Consider the following 14,963-nt stretch of genomic DNA (forward strand, 5'->3'; position numbering starts at 1 on the left):
CGGTGTGGGACGGAGAGATTTCGCAGGTCTTTCCTCCCCACTGCTGTCAGACTCCACAACAAAGACTTTAACTGAACAAACACACACATCCACACACGTGCAATAACACTAAGTGCAATAATCTTTTCTGGCATCGTTGTATTTTTACTCAGTTGTATATAGCATTCGTATTCTATTTTTATCTTATTGTATATTTTTATTCTATTTTATTCTACTGTATATAGTATATTATTTTATTCTATTCTGTACAGCTGTGTACTGTATTTATTCTTATTGTATTCTAATTTTTGCGTCATAACTTTTGCACTGTCCACTTCCTGCTGTGACAAAACAAATTTCCCACGTGTGGGACTAATAAAGGTTATCTTATCTTATCTTATCTTAAAACAGAAGCAGGGATTCCACCAGGAAAGTTGTTAGCCCTGGAAGCCAGGCACTCTGCACACATAGTGGGTGACAGGGAAGAAAGAGAGATAGCAGTGTATTCTGACAGCTAAGAGCAGTGAAGGAGCACAGAATCACAGTTAATGTCATTCACATATGGTGAAACAAATGATCCAGCCTACAACCATCCATGATCATGGGACCAAGGCTGAACAAGTAAAACAGCTTTAAATCATAATTTCTACCTGGTTCTTTATCCCCCCCCCCCCCCCCCCCCCTTTTTTTTTTCTTTTGCTGTTATATATAAAACAGCTACATGCAGCAGTTGTCTAATATGACAAAGTTTTAACTTTTGTATTAAAAAAAAAAACTGTGATTCAGCAGTAATGCATCTTTGGCCATGAGTCTGCTGGTTTTTTAATATACTACAAGAAACCATGTGGGTGCACTGCATTCTCAAGAAGATCAAAATCAAGAGCAGATAATTACAAAGAAAAGGTCAAGCTGTTTATCAATCCCTATTATAATTGAGAGAATACGTAAGACTGTGATACCTGATTTAATCTAGCAATTATGACCTTGTAGCTTATTTATACTAGATCACGCCCACAGTACAGTATTGCTTGATTTTGTCATGCTGTCGGCCATGAAATGAAAATGATTTGATGCTTCTACATGGTTTTGTAGGTGCATAAATGCTTTAAAAAATGGGCCATTTTAGCCCATTGCTAGGTGGCTGCTGGGGAACATGACAACATTATAACATATTATGTATATTTCAGCTTTTGTGGATATAAATGAGATATTATTTTAATGAAACTAAAACAGCATGATGCTTTGATAAGGTGTTATAGGTCCATAAATGCTAAAAACAGGCCATTTAGGAAGAAGATAGTATCTGTTGCTAGTTGGCTGCTAGGCAACCTGACACCATCGTATTATGCCATGCATAACTGCGGTTGGTATACAAAACTTAGATGTTGTTGTGAAATAAGAATTATGAAACGCCATTATACAACGTGAGCCGTTGCCAGGCAACATGATGACATCATAGTACACTGAAAAAAAGGGACTGGCCATCTCTTGGATTTATGTAAGCATCTTGCATGTATTTAACACAATTGCCTCATCTTTTAAAGATAAATGTAACTATATAGTGTAAAAACTACATGATATGCAGAAAGGGTGTATTAAATTGTTCATATCATGTTCAGGTGAAGTAAGTCAATAAGATAGCAACGTTAAATCTCGTGAAACCACGCGTGATTTTGTCTCGCGGGCTTTGGATCGTGGTTTAAAAAAGGCATCCATCTCAGTCAAGTCGAGCAGTCAACTCTACGTTTTTGGTATGTCTTGATTTTTTGAATTAATATTTACCATATTTCAGCCAAATGTAGTTAAACGTCTAGAGTGTCACCATGTAACATGCTAAAAAAGAGCCGTTAGCTTATTTGCTGTTTTATCTGTTGTCAAAGAATTGGCGCTTTTTCATTTGAATTTGTCTTTGGCACAAGAGCCGTAATATCACATTAAACCTAATTACGAGGCACTCATAACATAATTTGGTTTTCTGTGTGAATAGATTTGCCAAATGACTCTTCAGTTACATTGTGTATTTACTGCACCGTGGTGTTAGTGAGATTTTGGACATTGAACAGCTTTAGCTAATATCATCAGTGGCATTATGCTAGCTTACATCCCTACCCCTCCTGCCCTCACCTGCTGTCCTTTTGTTTTTGTTTTTTTTGCTGCACATTGAGAGACGACCTCTATTCTGCATTTCACCAGGAGTCAGCTGATGGATTGTGGGTTCAAGGTGTTATGGTAAGAAAGTATATTCTATTTTCGCTTAAGGTTTCTGTAACTTAATTATAATAGGTTTTTTATAATTATTAGGTGCATGCATACTCAAATAGACCACCCTATTAATACAACTGAGAAATCCAAAATCTGCCATAGGTTTAACTTATACCTGTATGTATTGTCAGAAAGGTGATTACTGGACTCACATTAATGCACACTTGAACTAAAATGAGGTTGTAACTTCTGGGTTGTTGGGTTGCAAATCAGGAACAAACATCTTTGGATTTTTTGAATCCCATAAGATCTGGAAACACAGTTTTTATTCAACAAAACATTACTGATTATTAACCAAGCACAATGCCTGCTGTTATTTCAAAATAATTTTATGTCATTTCAGATAAAATGCAGCATTCCAGTGCATCCCAACCATGCCTTTACAGGTTTCTGACGGAGCTGAGTTTCTCTCTGACAGTCTGCTGAAAGTGTTTGCAAAGTGATCGGGGGAACAGGGCACAAAGCTAAAGGATGTAGCTGCCATGATGACAGTAAGAACTTTAAAATTCTTTAACTACAAAGTTTATATGTATTGCATTAGGTCAGTAAAAGATTTTTATGCTGCATCCATTGAAACAGTCAACTATTACAAGTGAGTACTGATTCCACTGAAAGGATGCCATAATTTTCGTCATGCATTTACTGGCCCACTGAGAAAAATTTATCTTTTTTAAAAAATATATGTTTTCTTTTTTCTTTCTCAGCAGGTGACCCAGGTGATTGATATATGCTTTTTTTTTTTCTTTTTTTCTTCTTTTTTTTTTCTTTTTCTGCTCATTCTGTTGGTTTTTGCCCTTCTCCCCCGTCCCTCTTCTCAGCTGTTTCTCTTTCCCTCTTTCTTTCTCCCCTTCTTTCCCCCAGTCAAGTCTGTCCCATATTCAGTAAGTGAAAATAAAATAAACAATAAAAGGTGAATCAAATGGACCATTATGGCAAGGCTGGGATGGTCAATTTATTAAAGTAAATCCGTTGGGCATCTTTCTTTGCCTTTAGACAACAATTCTGATGGCAAAAGAGCCAAACGGGACAGGCCAAAAAAAAAAAAAAAAAAAAATATGTTCTGGAAACTATATATCCATAAAGTTGATGTCAAACAGGAACTTTTGATATTGCTTTGTAGATGCTGGTGTTGCATGTTGACTGGTTTAAAAAGTCAAGAGTTTTTGTCTGGGATCATTTTCTTCTGTGCTACTGAAAAGTTCACAAATCTCTGTTTTCTTTGTTATAATACTTTAGGATGACATTAATGCTCAAAGGGAGTCTCATCAAAGTGCTCCGCATCTGTGTGAAAGACAATTGCAATCTTGGTGCAGGAGTTCATGGTGAGTGTTTTATGAGTAGATTGTGGCTTTGCAACATTTAAAAATGCATTTAGTTATCCACTTGATCCTCATTGGACTGGTTAGGACCAGTAGTCCTCTTTAATAATTTGAAGTTCACATGAGGCCTGGTAGTGAACTCGGCCGCCGGCCCTTGAGGCCCCACCCCTGTATTAGGGGTCACATCAGTGTGAAAAAACTTTAAATTTGTCATTCTAGTGAACCAAGGAAAATCCCCCCAATATTTACATTAGCTTTTGTTTGGAAAAAAAAAAGACCAACTGACCAACAGCTAACCAAATTGTGGGGCTGAAAGTCTAAATTCTAACATCTTCTGAGTGGCATAACCTGGATTTCTGATGGGCCAGTGTCTTTCTAACAAAAACTAATGTAAAGCATTTGAAATTATTATGTTTTTCACTCTCTCTTAGAAACTCTGTTAGACCATGAATAGCAGCATGGCAGGCCACTCTTTGGCTATAGCTATTTACTATGTTGCTTGCATTGGTTTAAATTACTATAACATTAGAACTGGTAGATTCAAAAGAGATGAGTTTAAAAAGGAATCTTAAAGAAATGTTTTGTGTTTAACCAGGACTTGACTGAGGGCACTGCACAGATTGAGAAAACCACAAAGAACATCTGTCTCCAGAGGATGCGCCAGGCAATGACTTTTCTGATGTTGGCATCATCATCGAGGGTATAGTAGTTCTTCAAGATCTGGATAACGTGACCTTTGCAGTAGCCATGCTGTTTGGACCTTTTTTATTCCTTCAACATGAGTTACCCATCACAGCTCTGCTACACTTTTGAGGTGATTCAAAGGGTGGTAATGGAGTTGGATGCAACTCAGCTCTCAAGAAAAGCTCACAACTAAGACAAAACTGCTCCTGCAAGGAAAGCTCACTGTTATGCATGTGAGGTGATCAGCTCTAGGTGAGAGGACATTTAAATCTCACACTTGTTCTGCTGCATTTTTGAAGCTCAATTCCAGGAACAGATCGCAGAGTTCATTTTTATATACTCTGCAACTGCCATGAGGACAGGGCCGTTTTTTTGTTGTTGTTGTTTGTTTTTCCTTTTGCTCTGTACAGCATTTTGGCAGCATTTTTAAATTTCTCTTTGTATTTTTTCTTTCTTTTACTAGTGAAGAGATGTAGCGTGAACAGTTATACAGTCTAAATATCCCATATGGGTCGTGTGAAATGGTGTTTTCAGTTTCATTCAGTTGAAGTAAGGAACGTTGAATATTTCTAAGCTTGCTGTTTTGAACCAAGATGTCACAGTATGATCAGTGCTGTAATTTTTGACAGTCACTGTATCAATGTTATTTTTGCATCTCTTGAATAAAGGTTTTGACCTGCAAGTGCTAATTTCTTTAGTTATTGGGGTAAAATGGGTAATGTTAATAGGAAGGTGTTTGCCAATTCAGTAACCTAATTTAATGTTAATGGAAACTAACATTATCTCAAATTGTTTAGTTATAATTGTTGTTTAACTGAATCTTGATTTTTGATCTTGATTTGTTCTTTCCCAACATTTTTCAAAAGAAACAGTCTAATTTCTTTGCTGTGATTGATTCCAGAGAACACGGAAGAACTGACATTATTTAACTGTTGATTTATGTAGATTCAGTGGAGGAGTAATGTCAGTTTAATTCTTTACCTACTGTCAATGCAGTGAAATTAGACATTTTGTTTTGAAAGGTTACTGGTGGATGCCAGCAACCATCTTGGAAGAGAACAATACAATCTGTTATAAGGCCTCCATTTGAAAATTGTGTATTTGATACTAGAATATAATAGCAAAATGTAATTTGAAGATAACATGTAGTATTTAAGTGACCAAGTAGTATTGGGTAAAAGTTATTGAATGGTGTTGGGATAAAGTGAGAAAATTGTGAAGGATTAAAATATTCCAAGAGCTCAAATTACTTCATCAAAACATGTTTAAGTCACATTTTATCAACACAAATTGCACAGGCTTATTGAACATGAATAAATTGTGTTAATTTAACTCAATTGTTTAAGTTGCTGCCAAAGCAAAACATCTGTGTGCAACAAATGTCCACCATTGAATTAAGTAAATCCAACAACATATTTTTTTCAGTGTACCTGGTATAGGTAAAAACCCTTAGGGGCCCAGGATCTACTAGTGTGCTTGGAAGTGCCACTTTTTTCTGCAGCATGTTTTAATTGCAACAGAGATTCTCTGCTGGGCGAAAACTGTATGTTTTATGAGTGCAGCTTGTTAAGCTGTTCTGTACTTATATAAGTAATGAAGCTGGACCATGAAATTACACCAGCACAAACTGTGCATTGCATTCTCGCTAGAATGTGTATGTTAATTAGTTCATGTATTTATTTGGTGAAAAATGTATGAATGTTTTTATAGTTGTTTCTAATGTGCGGCTAAGTCTCTTTTGCATTCTGGAATTGCAGCTACGAGAACACATAACACATAGAATACATACATACACAGATACATAGCATACAAATACTAAGAATCAGTAAAAGTTTTGATCGGCCAAAGTGACTAAGTAACCTTCTATGTCTTCCCTGTCATGACAGTAACTTTTAATGTTTAAATATATGGAATTTAGAGATTCAGAACTGTAATATGCAGCTGTCACCTTAGAAATAAACAGCAGCACCAAGAATGCACTCAAGGTTAAAAATGTTTTACTTGAATTGAAATGTTTATTTTACTGCTCTGTGTGCATAATCCCAAGATTAACAATGTTCTATCGTCTTACTTATAACAGCTGTGTTGTACACGTAGGGTATATTTTGGTGGGAAGAGTCATATAAGACATGAAAAAAGCCCTGTTTTATGTGGGCGTGCCTGAAGTAGAAAGTCAGGCTGAACAGAGACCTGTGATTTTTGACGGGATTTGAGTTTTGTTGAGCAAACTAATGCAAAGAAAGGAAGTGTTGAGCTTGCTTTGTATTACACCACTCTGATATAATCTCCTTATATCGTGAGTTACCATTAGCTGGGCATTGGGCATAATTGTTTTTAGACTGCATTTGTTTACATTTTGAAAATCTTTTTACACCAATTAAGTTAGGAACAACCTGGGATTACTCAGTAGAGCTCAGAAGCAATTATTTTCTTGGTTTTACCTCAGGATAGAGACTTATTATTGTTAGCTATTACTATCTGTTTTATTCACTTTTTAACTTATGATCTCTTTTAAACTTAAAGAAGTTTAAAGAAAATTAAATAATATGAAAGTATTGCAAAGAATTGAAATCTCTCATATTTAAGCAGTGGCAATCATGAAAAACTACAACCCGCTTATGGTGGAGTCTTCATAATTTTAATTAATTCGGACTGATAAAATCCACATTCCAATCTCTTTAGTTGAAACCTTTGTTGTATAAAAACTCTCCACAGAGATCTGTTGTTGTTGGTTTTTTTTATCATGTGAGGCGACTCGTACCACAGAGAAATGGTCTGTGTGGTATTATTTTATTTTTTTCTTGTCATATTTGCCTCATTAGCACATCAGCACAAATATGAAAAAAATTAAAATTCTCCCACTGGCATCGATCCTGAATATAATTTGATAATCTGGGAACACAAATTGTCCCTGTGCAAGCTAATTTAACATACTGCAGACCAATGTTTTTTTTACTTTTATTGTCTTAGGCTTGTACTTGTTTGATCACGTTATGATGTGCACCAAGAATTTTGTTATGCTTTCAAGCTGTCATTTTTTTGTTTGTTTTTTAATAAAATAGAGTATGCAGTTTATGAGGTGAAATCACAGATATACAAAGTCTACAATTAAAAAAAAGGAAATACTGTTTAGGGACTATTTTTCTTCTTTAATAGTGCTTTCAGCATTGAACACTAATCTCACTGGAGGACTTCAAAACTTTACTACCCTGAAAAAAAAGCTATATGGAGTGCACTGGCTAGGTCTGTCTTCACTTGAAAAACAAGCTTTCTGTAGATATATATATATATATATATATATATATATATATATATATATATATATATATATACAACATAATTTTAGACAATATGTTAAAGAAGATATACAGAGATGAAAAAAACAAAGAAACCTTTTTTTGAGCAATCAGTGGATATAGCCTCCCCTGGCAATTATCCTGTTCTTTCAACACAGCGTGTGAGTGTTTTTAAAAAGAGACACAGATTGTTTATAAGTCCATTGCTAGTCCAGACCTGTAATTTGATTTGATAGCACTGGATTGTCAGTAACCTTTTCTCTGAGCCAGCTTGTTTAAAAAGCGACCTTGTAACCCTTGACATCTTTAAGTTGTCACGTAAGATGAAAGCCAAGGTAACAGCTCCTTTGAGCTGATCCGTAATTTGTACACCAAATAACTGACTACGCGGTTTTATGACAGAACCTTCGAGATTTAAAACTCACAATATCCACGCAATACTAATCAATACCACAATCACAGTTCAAGATATTTGGTTTACTCTTTGTTGCACTTCAAATCAAAGCTTAATTTGTTGTGCAGGATTGTGAACTTATGGAGTAAATTAGATTTGTGTTCAGAGGTTTCTCATTTCAAACTGAATATGCATTGAGGGATTATTAAAGGCTGTCCAGCGGCTACAAATAGTCTCAGATACCCTCTCTCAGCCCAGGAGTATTTAACATGCATCACAGTTAATGGCCACCACATGAATGTTTAAATGTTTCAAAAGGTTATGTACCCTGTAGCCTTTTGAAAAGGTTACCCACCCTGCAGTGTTAGACCCATCACCTAGTAGATGTCCTAAAGTGACACAGCTGCTCTGCATTGTGTGTCTGGCAAAACAACACAGAGGTGTTGTATGAATTGGTCGCTGTTTGACAGTGATCTGGGGCGATCAGTGAGGCAGGCTTTCTTATTTTGCTGATTTAGTCATAGGTAATAAAATGCAAGCAAAATCTAGGTCTCGTCTAAAACATCAGTAGCATAATGAAGGTAAAAAGTTTTAAACAGATGTATAGATTAAATAAGATTTAAATAAGAAGCCAAAAGTATTATTAGTAGTAGTAGTCAAAAACACCATGCAAGCCACTTTACAATCCCACTTCTGATCCCAGATTCACTGACAACAGTTCCACTGTGTGAATAATCCATCACCAAACAAATGAAATAACAGTCCTATTTTAACTATAGTGACTGGATATGCAGTTCTGCTTGTTTTCCTCCACTTTACCTTAGGGCTGCTCGATTATGGCAAAAATGATAATCACGATTATTTTCACTGAAATTGAGATCACGATTATTTGACGATATTTATTTAACCCTTTAAGACCTACTATAGAACCAAGTCCACCAGAGCTTATATTATTTTTTTTACATGCTGTAGTGCCATTTGTGGGAGCATTTCAAGTTGCTATACAACGGTTATAGCCCATATTTTACTAATATGTATGCATTAAGTCCATAGTAACTACATTAATTGCAAAAAAGTGCAATAAACTACAAAAAAAATTGAAAATCGCTTTTGTTTTGTTTACATACATTTCTACTTGGAGAAATTTAAGAGGTTTATCCCTCAAAACTTTAAATACAATAAAGTTGCAAAAAACAGTTTACAACAACAGGAAATTTATTTTGAGTGTCTTCATAGTTTTATTTTGGAGATACAGCAATTTTTATATATTGCAGGAAAAACAAAAAACAATCCTATGATGCAAATTTGCAAAGAAAACAGCAGGTGCATCATTTCACTGTGGGAAGTGTTACGAACAGCTGATAGGAACGGCAAAGCGTGTTTCTGGAATATTATGTTTTTGTTCCTGCAAGCGCTTTTTATGCAATTTTTGCAAAGCTATATGTGGAACGAAACCGTGACCGAGGACAAGCTGATGGCATAAGATGTAAGTACAACTCCTCCGGTTTCATATGCAAAACAAATTATTGCGCTAGCTTACACGGTTCAGGTTCTACAGGGATTTAAAAATAGTTACACAACACGGAGCGTGCTGCTCTGACCGGCTTTAAAGGGTTAACAATGACTTTAAAAAAATAATATAAAATAGTGTGCAACACCACTGAAGTTTTTTTTTAAACTCTCTTTTCAACCAATGGCAGTCACTCTCCAAATAACTTCTGCTTAGCTTTCCGAGCTTCCCTCGGGTCCTCTTAATCAGCGGTCTCCAACCTTTTTTGCGCCACGGACCGGTTTATGCCCGACAATATTTTCACGGACCGGCCTTTAAGGTGTCGCGGATAAATTAGGGAGGGGCTAATAATCGGCTCAGTCATTTTTAATGATCGTTGAAAGCCCAGATCGTAATCGTGATTAAAATTCGATTAATTGAGCAGCCCTACTTTACCTTGTTGCAGAGTTAGCTGAAACCAAAAACACAACTGAGTGGAAGTTTGGGTTTGTGTCAAATATTTGCTCCATAATTAATGGATCGCTCTGTAAAAGCATCTGTTTGCTATATTAACTCAAAAGGGGATGACATGTCAACACTATATCACAGATGTTGGTGTTTCTTGTTAAGGGACATCTCAGCATGCAGACTGAAGGAGCTGGGGTTCAAACCACCAACCTTGTTCAAACATGTTTTATTTATTTCCCATTGAGTCACCGTCCTCTGCAAGTGTTCTTCAGGTTTTAGATCTGCCCCAAAGCTACATCACATAACTGTAGGACCAATGATTATAGTAAGACTTGGAATTAGGTTTGAATGATACCAGAGAAGAAATCATGTGCAAGGATAGGCCCTGTCTAATTAAAAATACTTTTGAAGAGCCCTTTTGAATATGCACTTGAAATGCACAGATCTTCACCTAATATCTTCAACATCTGTGACAAATTCCAATCTTATGCCTGCTGTGACAGATGACCAGAGAGTTGGAATAATAATCTTATGTTTCCAACCCTGCAAAATTTTTTTACGTTTTTTAACCCAGGTTTCCATAAATATTGATATTTAATGTGTGGTTAAAAGCATGTGGAAAAAAATCCTTCATTTTAAAATGCTACACTGTACTGTATTTTTAGACTTTTTTTCTATGTTGCTTGCAGGAGGGGACTGTTTGTGTTTACTGGTAAGTTACTCGTCCTCCATTCTGCTCCTAGTTGTGTAATGGCAATCCTGGAGTTAGTGTTTAACTGAGGATCTCCTTCATTCAGATTGTTTTCACTGGAAACCCACAATTTTCTTTCACAAAAATGTGTCACCTGACAAATCCTTCAACATTCTGCTTTGTCAATCAGAGCAAGGTAGACGGTGGAAGGAGAGGAAGGGCAAGGTGCTGAAAAAGATATAGAATGGCTATACGTGGTAGAGCAACTCACGCACAGCTTTATCTTGTTCACAGAGGGCAAGCACATGGATTCTTCCCCCAAAGAAAGTAAGTGAAAACCTGCCATAGAAACAACACTGCACGCTAGCAGCACCCGTGTTCTGGAGTAACACTTGGTCCAGAGAAAGCTGCATGGACTCATTAACATCTTTTGCTTCTCTTTGCTGTAAGGCATCGCAGAGCAGCCTGAGAAAATAAGTGTGCCGTGTGCAGTTTTCTGACAACATCTTATAGGATTTCAGCTTCCTGAAATTTGCATTTTATTCCCTTTTGCTGTTTGTCCAGGCTGCTTAAGAAACATGGGAGGGTGGAGTTGCTTGGTGCGGCTTAAAGAGTGGTGAAATAGCCACAATCCAAGGGCCTACTCATTAAAGGTCTCCGAATTCATCAAATTTGCCCGGTGGACATTTAGCGCATTGCCAAATTCTGCAGAGTAATCTACTTTTAACACACAGTCTGACTTGTAACAATAACATCAAAAGGCGGGAGTGAAATTGCAAAAGCACAGTGTCAGAAGACGGTTTACAGACCGCTCTTCGAGCATGCAAGGTGAGAAAGAGTTCACGTGTTCTGTCAGTAATTACGGCATGAAGCATTGCATGAAAATGGGAATATTATACCAATTAGAATTTCTGCAACAAACATAAACAGCTTAACCAAATGACAATGATACACAGAGGGAAAGAAAAAACTAATTATATTATTGCTTGCATACGAACATAATTGAGTATGAAGCAATACGACTGCATCATATTCATGCACAATAAAAGGATATAATGCATCTTATTGTACATTATCCAAAATAAATAAATAAATAAAAGTGCAGACGATTCTGTGAACTAACAACAGACAGATTTATCAGCGAACAGTGGCGGATTATAGCCGCTAATGGGTTCAGACTTGACTTCGTCATGCTCCATTAAGACTATAGATTACATGCATGCAAACAAAGTTGCTTTGTTAGAGCTATCTGTCTGTACAGGATTTGTTCTTCAAAGCAGTGAAGGTTGAATATGATCTGCAGTGGTGTTCTGAATATTATTTTTCATTCAGAACAATTGTTGGGACGGACGCAGGAGGAAAACACCTCTTTTAAATCTCTGTGTTGTCCTGAATATCATTGAGATGCAGACAGAGACAAACCGTTGGAGACAAATTCCCATTCAACATTTATGGTCCTTGAGAGTATAATGAAATTCTTATCTTTCTAAACATGCATAGATCTCACTAAGCTCTCACCAGAAATAAGAGTCCTTTGGCCAGCTGTACATTTGAGATAGATCTACGGCACTGCATCCAGATCAGCGTGTGAGGAAAACCTAACAGCAAAGCTTCACTTGGACTTGTTAGTAAACTAAAGCCTCTCATTTCTTTTTATTAATTTAGATAATTTGACAGTACAAACGACTCAGAATAAGAAACAACGATTATAGTCCCACATTTAAAAGTCACGTTGCTGCCTGTTAAGTTTGATGAACTGCTTGTAAACAAACTGACGACACGTCTTCAGGCCATCGAGAATTTTGACATCAGCAATAATGAGTGATGGAAGTATGATTACAATGACCATAAAAATGACAAACAAGGCTGTGGCTTCATCTGTCCATATTAAGATAAGCTTGAGTGAGAAGTGAGAGGCTTAGGGGAGGCATTCAGTGGGATGCTGATTTGAATATGATTAATGGAGGGCCAGGTCTTCAAATCCCATCCAGCTCCTGCAGTCAGCCTCTCCCTGATAGGCTACCACTCAAAGTTGCTTCTGCTATCACGGCTCAAACTCGCCGTCTGTTTGTGCCCAGAGCTCAGGAGGGGGAGACGTCTGGGTGCCGTCTAAGCCTAGATCACAACAGAAAGGGTTACAGGCGGTCTGCCTGGCCAACTGGACTGGAATTCAGCATCACGACATCTCAGCCAATAAGAGATCATTTTGATCTAAAACATTCTGCTGTTTTTGGAAGGCTTTAATTGTTTTACAGAGAAAACAAAAACAAAACAACACGATAAGAACAGGAGATGTTGCCTAAAAGCATAAAATTATATTGGAAGTATGAGCGGAATTAAGACCACCAAACACCAATCACATCACATAGCAAGGAGAGAAAAACACTCTGAATTATACCAGTTCTTTATTCCGACACACGGAGAATACACTATAGTCATGCGGTCTTAAATGTGAACCAAATGGTAGGTGGTCAGGAAGTATTCCAGTAATGTCTCCTGATGGGTTTTTAAGGAAAAACATACTGAACCTCATGTGTCCATGTCCATTTTAATATCACATCACAATCACCAGATTGTTTTTTTCTGGAAAATCCCTCTAAACTCTTTCTTCTCTGGTGTAAAAAGAAGAGTCTTTTGGTTATTGATTGTTTTGGGGGTTTTTTTTTACACACACACAAATGGAAGGAGTAAAACTAATGGTTACATGATATTCACAGTACTATCTCCACTATCTGTCAATGAAAACTAAAGATATTTAGTCTAGGTTTCAACCATGATATTTTGGGTTCTCTGTGTTTGCTAATTCTTAGATATTTCAACTATTTTGATGTTGTAGATAGTCTCTGTTTCTGGCTACAGGTGTTATTCTAGTCCATCACAAGTTTATTGGAAAAGGCTAAATTGATACTACAGATGGAGATGCAGCCGCTCTCACTTTCACTATATGTTGTTGTTCTGCTGGCATGTTTGTTTCAGCTTTTTTGTTGCACTTTCCATGCTGGTTGGTCACACCACCATGATTAAAATGAAAAACTGAGCAAAAGGAAAAACCTTGGACTGAAATACTCAGAATAAAACAAAACATGGGATTGTACTGTGTCTAGAGCCACATTTGTATGGTAACTTGCATGAAGATGTATAAACACAACCTAACTTATAGCAACTTTAAACCCCAAACTATCCATAAGAAGTTAAGTTATATTGATAAATTTACAGCATTGCACATTTGCCAAGAAAGCTCTAAATTCTGCTGTGCAGCTTTCTGGTGAAGTGTGGTTAACATGTATGAGAAGACCTCGAACTACAATACACTGCTCCAAAAACTTAAACCAACACTTCAAATTTCAATGTGAAAAATCATGCATGGGTAATACGTTAGGAACAAAAGAATGCATCATTGTTTGATGGAAATTATACTCCAAGAATCTAAGTGAAAAATGGTGCAGCAGGCTAGTCCATTTCAGTGAAATTTCAGTACAGCAACTCAAAATGACACACAGTGGTCCCCCCTGATTGTATTCATGCCTGACAACATTGGGCTATGCTCCTAATGAGACAATGGATGGTGTCCTGCATGGTGTCCTGGGGAATTTCCTCCCAGATCTGGATCAGGTCATCGCTAAGCTCCTGTACAGTCTGAGGTGCAACATGGTGGCATCGGATACACTGAAACATAATGTCCTAGAGGAGTTCTATTGGATTGGTGAGGTGAGTGTGGGGGCCAGTCAGTGATATCAAGTCCTTCATCCTTCCTTCATCAAGCTGCCTGCATCGTCATACGAGGCTGGGCATCGTCATGCACCAGGAAGAACCCAGGACCCACAGCATCAGAGTAGGGTCTGACACTGGGTTCAAGGATTTCATCCTGATAACTAATGGCAGTCAGGGTGCTGTTGTCTAGATGTAGAGGTTTGTGCAGCCTTCCACAGTTTCTCCAAATCCTTTTACATCTGTCACATGTGCTCAGAGTGAAACTGCTCTAATCTGTGAAAAGCACAAGACAGCCAGTGGTGGTCTTGCCAATTCTGATATTTTACGGCAAATGCCAGTCAGGGTCCAGGGTGGGCCCATTGAAGGACATCAGGCCCTCAGCCCGAGGGTTGTCTCATTCTTGCCGCTCTAGTGCACTTCATTTTTTTCAGCCGTGTATTAAATCTATGGGAAATCTATAACAGCCCATTCAGTCAACAGAGTTTTTGAATGATGATATCAGTATGGTTGATGTTACACTGCAGTTACTACAGCCGGCAAAGCAGCCAAATGATCATTTTTCTTCGACAAATGTTTGGTTGATTGCTCCTGATTTCACATTTTGAATAATTTCTTGGAATTGAACCATAATAGTCTATTTGATAACAGTGAGGGGAAAGCATCAGTATCT

At 37.2% G+C, this 14,963-nt stretch overlaps 1 protein-coding gene and 1 long non-coding RNA gene across 2 annotated transcripts in view; one reads left to right on the forward strand and one right to left on the reverse strand.

Annotated features, from left to right (window-relative positions):
• The window catches only part of cntn6 (contactin 6), a 152,740-nt gene that overhangs the window by 114,915 nt on the left and 22,862 nt on the right, over window positions 1–14,963 (reverse strand). The window lies entirely within an intron of this gene.
• On the forward strand, window positions 1,366–4,351 carry LOC146573714 (uncharacterized). Its single transcript, XR_014892418.1, has 4 exons — window positions 1,366–2,208; window positions 2,585–2,732; window positions 3,478–3,563; window positions 4,156–4,351. It is a non-coding gene; the product is annotated as an uncharacterized LOC146573714 (long non-coding RNA).

The sequence above is a fragment of the Mchenga conophoros genome, linkage group LG5 (genome assembly GCF_057382185.1).
Source record: "Mchenga conophoros isolate Kocher_MC1m ecotype Shallow Benthic linkage group LG5, M_conophoros_male_GT1.1, whole genome shotgun sequence".
Taxonomy (NCBI): Eukaryota; Metazoa; Chordata; class Actinopteri; order Cichliformes; family Cichlidae; genus Mchenga; species Mchenga conophoros.